Below are 8408 nucleotides of genomic sequence, written 5' to 3'. Positions count from 1 at the left end.
GAAATTTATTATCTTTTACATGAATAGTCTGAATAGTATCAAGTGCCTCTTGGTTGAATAAGTATGGTATTTATTATCTTTTCCATGAATAGTATCAATCGACATTGGTTACTTATTAGGGATGGTGAATTAATGTGGAGTTAATATTTCCAAAATTTCAAATAAAAAATCCCAAGTAGGTCTTCTGATTGGAAGTAAATGTAAACTATCCTCCCTCGTCCTTGGGAGGATAGTATACAGGCTGGTTTTCCGGCCTCCTAGTCTGCATCGTTGCGCTACACTCAGTCCCACCCATAGTTAGCAAATCCTGGTTTAATAGGAGATTTTTAAAAAAACAAAGATAAACAATATAGTGTAAATTGTAAACTTACAGGAGCAAGCAATTGTACATATAGGATTAGTCCCCAAACTTAATCTTTCAGCTCTGCTTGCTGTTTCTCCAAAAAAATGGAAAACCCTCCACCTTTTCTCTCTCTAAAAATCAGTTAAAAGCCTCTTGACAAATCAGTATAGTTAATTTCTCTCAAACAAAATCCAAAATCAGACAAAAAATCCCTCTTCAAACTATACCAAATCAGCATCCCATCTTTCTTTTCTCTTTCTAAAAATAACTTAGGGACTCTTCCATTAGGGTTTGTGAAGCCCATGACCTCTTCCTTCTTCATTCTTCCTTCTTCTCTCTCTATAAACCCTCCCTTGATATGAGCCCAACCCTAGTTTCGTCTCTTCCTTCTTCCTCCTCTCTCTAAACCGTAATTAAAGAAATTCATAAAACTTTAACGATAGTTATGGTGTGACCATGGTCACTATACTATAGTTAAATCCTTGTACCGAGAAAATAAAAAATCGTGTATTTTTTTTTACCCGCTAAATAAGTATGGTGTTCAAGTATTAAATGAATAAATTTATAGAGTATATTTGTCACCATATAATAGTTAAAATATTTAATGAATAAATTTATATAATATATTTATTTTTATATGTAATTGGTAGATTTATATGTTTTTGGTATATACTAGTTAATTATATATTTAATATTGGATTATTGTATCAGAGTAACTAAGCATCTAAATTCATTGACTTAATTATATTAGTCTAGTAAAGTTTTTATAGATGATTTAGTTATTGATGGCTTTGACATAATTTTATTTTTTCGAATTTCGAATTTTTTAATATTATAAATTACTCTGATTTTTTTAGCTTAACCTGATATATTAATGATATCTTTATATGAAGTATTTTTGCCGATCCGTATTTTTTACCTGATATTTTCATTGGATTTTTTAAAATAAAAATAATATATTTTCGATTTTATGGTGAGCTGATTTACTAACATAAATATATATATACCGATTTACTAATATATATATATATATATATATATATATATATATATATATATATATATATATATATATATATATATATATATATATATATATATATATATATATATATATATTTCGACTATTGAACATAAACTATCTAATTTTTTTTATTGTGAAATTGAAGTGATAGAAAACTCAAAATCTTATGAAAAATAATCATTTAGTGATTTTTAGATGGGTGCCAAATTTTCATATTGAAAAAATTCTCCCAAACACGTCTTTTGGCTGAGAGAATAGTGTATAGTATATGCTCTCCATCCCAAAAGTATAGAGTTTTAAAATTACTTTAACTTTGGCTTTTATCATAGGGAGTAAATGGACAGTGTACTCCCCTCAAGAGCAAGAAATATATTAACATACTAGCATGTTGGACCAACATTGCAACTGCACATACATGTGATACCACACTATGTCATAATATGTCCCATGTCCGTATAATATATTGGAAAAAATACAAAGAGGGATTACAATCATCTTTGTTCTTTAGATTTCAAATCGAGTGGTTGTATGCATTTTATTGACTAGATTTTTAAGTTTCAAAAATAAGTTCTCGAACTCAATAACACACCCCAACCCATCCAATTTGACATCTAATGGTTATGAGTAATTATTAATTTACGACATCTTTGTACGAAGATAAAAAGTCTCGTAATATACAATTCATATTATAATACACTTTACCACATATATTCCCTCGTACAAGCCCATTGGTCCAGTCTGGGCCCTATTCTATATTTGGGGCCCAAACCTAGCCAAAATGATTTGTTCAGGTCGTGAGTTCAGTCTACATGAGCTCTACACTTGATCCTAATCTTTATAGTCCATGTTTTCCATAGACCAGATTCTTTAGACTCTCCCTCTTAATATATATTTGTGGCAATACTAGCTCCAATGGGTTTCCCAGGTTATAAAATCCAATGAAGGAATTATCATAGGACCTCAAATTAGGGGATGTAATATCAAGTTAAGGGTGGCAACGTGCTCAGCCTGGGTCGGGCCAACTGCCCTTGTCCTTGTAAGGCTGGGCTGGACCGACCAAAAACAAATAGGGAAAAAACAAAATAAAAAAGGGAAAAATTTCTTTGTATTTGGTGTGTTATTTTTTAATAGACCCTTAGATTAAAAATATATTTAGTGGCATTAATTTTTTCAAGGAAGCTACATTCTAACGCTATAAACCCATTTGACCCAATTTTATGACACTATTACATCCCAAATAATTTTCAAAATGATGGGCTTTATTTCTCTCTGTCCTTTTACCATCATAATTTCCCTCCCCCCCTCTCTCTCTCTCTATATATATAGTAATGATACTATGAGATTTTCCCACACTCATGTGAGTAGGACATATATATATATATATATATATATATATATATATATATATATATATATATATATATATATATATATATATATGGGAATGATTTCATGCAACGGGTGTATAGTAATATAATGCAACCATCTTCAAAATCCACATTAGAGACATTTGTTTGACACAAATTTTAAAATTTACACTCTTTTCATTTTGGAGAACAATCACAAAAAAAAAAAAATTTGAAAAAATTCTATAGAAAGTTTTCATTCTAGCCCAATTAGTATAAGCCATCCATTTTAGTCAGATGGTTAGATAAGGGCTTTAGAAGGATTTCTTTTATTCTCAAAAATTTTATATAGTGTTATCATCAATAGATTAATAATGCTAAAAAAGAAAAAAGTGATTTTGAATTTTTTAAGGCCTAATCTTGAAATTCACCAAACGGATGGTCGAGATTCATTTTTGGATGGGTACTAATTTTGACCATATTTAGGGTGCAAATTGAAATTTTTTTTTTTCATAAGATTGATTATAAGGATGAGAAGAATGTGTGTGTAAAATTCATACAAATGCCAAAAATATGGTTTTCTAGAGGTATAGTTGCATTATACTACTATACAACCGTTGCATTAGATTATTTCTCATATATATATATATATATATATATATATATATATATATATATATATATATATAAAAGCCATGTTTTAGGGCATGAAAGGTGCGAGAGAGCTCAAAAAGAACAGATGATAAAAGCCATGTTTTAGGGCATGAAAGGTGCGAGAGAGCTCAAAAAGAACAGATGATAATGTTAGTGAGCCCATAATTGATGAATTTTGTGCCTTATAAATGCACACATCATGTTAGTGAGCTCAGAATTGATAAAAACAAAAAAAACAAAAAGTTTCTTTTTTCAATCTATGATTTTCTTTCTAACATTAATGTTCATTTTTCCTTAAGAAGCATGCGATAAATACAAATCTAGGTTTGTAAGTCAAATATTAAAAACAAAGGAAATGGCAAGGTTCAGGTGCTTCTAGTTACTTGCCTATTTTAGTGATGCAAGGAAATTTGAGGGAAGATAAAATCAACAAGAAACAAACCAAACACAAGCATAATTCAAAGAAATCTAAGTTTTCTTTTCTATACCTCAAGCTAGGGTCCAAAAGCCTAATATTTTCTCTTTTTCAAATTTTAAAAATCATTTGGAATTACGACTCCCTTAATGCGCCACACTCCTCTTGTATATTATAATTTAATGTTTCAAGTATAAAAAATTTCCAAACAAATAATACTTTGACTCATATATCCTAATTTAAACTTAAAATTCGTAATGACATGTTTACCCCTGTGAACAGTTGCCATGAATAATACTTGTGACAGTACTCATGAAATAAATAAAAAATATATAAAAACCTTAGAATTCCTAAAAAAATTAAAAAAAACTTAGAAATAAACTCTACAACTAAAACTATAATATACATTATTTAAAGTTGAAAAAAAATAAAAATGATTTTTTTCTTCCGTCATTCTCCCCTCGTCTTCCTTGAGTTTTGAAGTGTACTAAGATGAATTTAGCATTAATTCGACAACATTCTTCAACTTGAATATTGTTACTATGATCATGGGACTCTTGGGTTACTTCACTAATCAAAACATAATTAGAACTGAGAAACCCTCGAGGAAAGGATTATTGTATAATCATATAAATTTGTTGAATTGCATCACTTCAGTCATGTAACATTGCTGAATTTGCCTAGACTCAACCCTAGAACACACCACAAGTGTATCTTTGAGATTAGCGACTAAATTAACAACTTCACCTATCAATTTTCCTTTGAGTCCTTCATCTTTCTCTTTGTTAAATACCAATTCAACCACAAAATGTTTATCATCATCATAGATTGGATATACTACAAGATCTTGTTCTTCATCTAAGTATGCATCGAAGATTGATGGTAGATATCAATCTACGTCCTGCTGATTTTCAATACGATTTATATCAAAATCAATAATCTCACAAAAACCCTAGAGTGGCATTCCCCATATCTAGGTCTTCTATCACTATCCTTATCACTTGACTATTTACGCAGAGCACAAAAGTGAAAATACTTGTACTCAAGATCCTCTTGGGCTAAAATATCACCATCTAAAATAGACTAAACCATCGATCTCTCTTGATAGTGCAATTTTCTCTCTCAAATGTAGAAAATATGTTTCTTTCAATGATTACTATGTCCTCTCGTTTTCGTGATTCAAAATTTTCTCTCCTTTCTTGGCCGGGTCGGGATTAGCCAGATTCCGATCCTAACATACTCCTAGCCTAACCACGCTTGGTCCAAATTAGCCCGGGCCGAATAGGACCCAGCCTGAGCGGGCCAGCACTTGAAAGCCCATGCGTCCCGCCCGGCATGTTAACACCCCTATCTGTGCGATCTGGCGACCTGCCAATACTATCTACCTTCCATATTTGGGAAGCCTATTACACTAGCTACAATTGGGTTCAGCCGTGACGTATTGAATGAGTAGTCTCTTCTAAGCTTAGTACCATTGGTTCACGAATTCATTGGGGATGAACATGTTACTCTCTCCTCAGCATTCGAACTTAGCATGTTTGACGAATTTGTTGGACTAACCACTAAAAATTTGCAAAAATTATGCCATGCTGTATCATTTTTGTGGTATTATGGTATAGTCAAATTTTTCCTATACTTTACACGGAGGTCCTATTTTCTCATATTTTTGTCAACTTTGCCTACAATGCTTGCAACATCAACCTGCCTTTTTTTTATTTTCTATTTTTTTGGTTTGTAAGGCTGTTTATCAGCTTAGAGGTATGTTAGGAGTCAGTCCAATGTTTCGATTACATAACACACATATCGTGAGCGTCCGATGTTCCAGACAGTAGTACTTTATAATTTTTCTATATTTTAGTTTGTAAGGCTTTTTATTAGCTTGGAGGTATGTTCAGAGTCAGTCCGATGTTTCGATTATGTAACACACTTATAGTGAGCGGTTCGATGTTCCCGACAATAGCAAGAGACAGATGCTACAAAAATCAAGTCCAATGGCTCAAATATCGGACCGCTCTAAACTTGAAAAACAAATTCAATCTCTAGAGCGCTCCAATATTAACAATATCGGCCAGCACAAAAGTGAAGTTTAGGGAGCCCGATGTTCCGAAGATCCCTAATATACCTCTAACCCCTTCAGACAGCCTAATAGACCAAAAATAAATAAAAATAAAAATGAAAAATAAAAATTGTAAGAAATATGGAAAAAATGGACTATACCCTACCACCACAAAAGTCCCATGGTATGGACATAATTTTCCCAAGAAATTTCCAAAGACTCATGGTTGCATGCACCTCCCACGTTCAAATAATTTGCTTCACACAGTCGACTAGGAGGACTGTGTCTTAAGAAGGAGTCAAATTTCATGATATTTAACACACTGTGGAGATAGAGAAGAAAATGTATGAACATTTGTGTACCGGTTTCCAGGTTGCTTTTCAGTATGTACGGGAAGGCAAACGACATTATGGATGATCTAGCAAAGAGAAGTGCCTCGATGCACTCTACTGTGATTTCTGATGTTCTCATCTCTTGAAATGTTGTATTCCATGATTGATTAATAAAGTTAAGTAATGTTGTCCAAAAAAAAAAAACAAAAGAACTATTGAGATAATAAAGTTTTATCATGTAATGTGGAGAAGTTTTATCATGTAATGTTTATCCACATTTATAAAACCAGCAGAAAGCTTACAATTACCAGCCCAAATGGAGTAGAATGAGGGACTTTATTTAGAGGTTCTCATCACCATCAATCCATTGTTTGAAGGCTACTAGTGCTTCGCGAGGTGTGAATTCCGCAACAGTATGCCCAGCTCCCTGTTAAGCTGTGGTAGCTCATTTTTTGCTTGAAAATATATGATATTGGACAAAATATTTTGGATGCGGTTTATATAAGGTTGCAACCTTAAACAATCCAATTAACGTGCACCTTCAAATTTTATCATAACATGTAATTTTGGAGTAAAAAATTATTAGGATTATCTGAAAATCTATTTTCATCTCTAATTATAAAATTTTAAACTCCAAAAACGATTAAAATCAAGTAGATCTATAAGTATATGAAAATCTTAAAAATGGACGGTCATGAAAATGTGTTGGAAGATGCACCACTTGTAGGACATGTTCTTCTCTTTTTTCATATTCATACATCTAGATGTTGAATGATCAATTAGAGGGTTTTTCAACATTAAAACAACCTTTACCAATAGATTTTTGAGGTGCAACTTTACTTACATAAATTTTTTCCAAATAGTTTTCTATTCGCCTTCTAATGTACTAAAGAAAACTGGTTTTCTCATGTATCTTTCATACCTTGAATGTAGCAAATAGCAAATTATGCTCATATTGAACCGTATACTTGCAATTCAAAAGATAGATAATCAGCTCCCATATGCTTCTAGATCAAAATTCAACACATTCGCTCTCTTTCTCTCTCATGAACGAAATAGCCTTCCTGTAGAGAAAGAAAATGGCCGACAATTGCAGGAAAGAAACACAGTCAGATTGTGGCTTTAAGCGATTTATGCGTCCCAATGTTTTGCGTATGTTCTTATCAATGCTAGATGAATAATTTAAAAATAATAAGATTGCTTTGAATTCTTAAAGAGCTAGATACAAAATAGACAACTATCATCCATCAAATTTTATATCTCCTAAAGAAGTCCATTTTCAATTTTTTTGTATTTTTATTTTTTTGAGTTTTTTTAGCGGGTTCCATAAAGTATATATACCAAATTCTGGGTCAAACAGATCCTCATAGATAAGTTTATTTACGAAATTTTGACCTGTGATCTTATGTATGTGTGTGGTTTTCCTACAGTACACTATTCTAGTAATGATGATGAAAAACTCTTGATGTAATGGGTCTTTTTAATATTTTTGAGTTTTTAGTTTTCTTTAGGGTTTTTTGTTCTTTTAGTTGTAGAGATTTGAAGGTTAGCATTGAAAATTTATTTTTTTAATATGAAGGGCTAATTTTTAGGGCTTTTTAGAGAACAAGTTAGGCTTTACGATTGTTTTCTTTTATAAATATATAACTATTGGACAGGAAAAAAAAAATAGTGAAGAGAAGAAGAGTTGATATTGGGATCTTGTCAAGAGATCTTTTTGGGTCGACTCCCTTGCCGGCTGAGAGAGAGAGTATAATATCTCATTATCTATTTTTATTTTTATTTTATTTATTTCTTTTTCATCTTCCATCAATCTTCCTTACATCAGTTAGTATCCAATCCTTGAGATCCATATACCATGATGCCGTAACAAACAATTTCTGGTCCAGTTATTGAGCATGTGGATCAAATAATTGAGAAAGCCAAAAATGACCTGATATAAGGCCTTGGCAAAATAATGCAGCAAGTGTTACAAGACCAGCTTAATAGATTCCAATAGGAAGAAAAAGAACATGAAGAGGTAAATCTCAGCATGAAAGATGCTGGCAACCCAAAAGTGCTACAAATTTTGATAACTAGTTATGAAGAAGAAGAAATGCTAGTAGTAATGTGTGAAAACCATCTTTTAACCTTGAAGGAGAAATCAAGATTAAATTGTATTCCAAAGTCTTACTGCAAATAGCACACCAAGTGTTTGACTAATTGATTCATTAAAGAAGATAAAGTACCAAAGAAAAT

The 8408-nt window shown here is 31.7% G+C and overlaps 1 long non-coding RNA gene across 1 annotated transcript; it reads right to left on the bottom strand.

Annotated features, from left to right (window-relative positions):
* Nucleotides 1–6385: 6385 nt before the first annotated feature.
* LOC148781753 (uncharacterized) lies at nucleotides 6386–7234 on the bottom strand. The gene is made up of 2 exons (XR_016058489.1): nucleotides 7093–7234; nucleotides 6386–6597 (listed from the first exon to the last, which is right to left on the bottom strand). It is a non-coding gene; the product is annotated as an uncharacterized LOC148781753 (long non-coding RNA).
* Nucleotides 7235–8408: the final 1174 nt, after the last annotated feature.

The sequence above is a fragment of the Amborella trichopoda genome, chromosome 6, assembly GCF_054954075.1.
Source record: "Amborella trichopoda isolate Santa Cruz 75 chromosome 6, AtrichopodaSantaCruz75HAP2 v2.0, whole genome shotgun sequence".
In the NCBI taxonomy this organism is placed as follows: Eukaryota; Viridiplantae; Streptophyta; class Magnoliopsida; order Amborellales; family Amborellaceae; genus Amborella; species Amborella trichopoda.
This window is presented reverse-complemented; position numbering and strand designations above follow the sequence as displayed.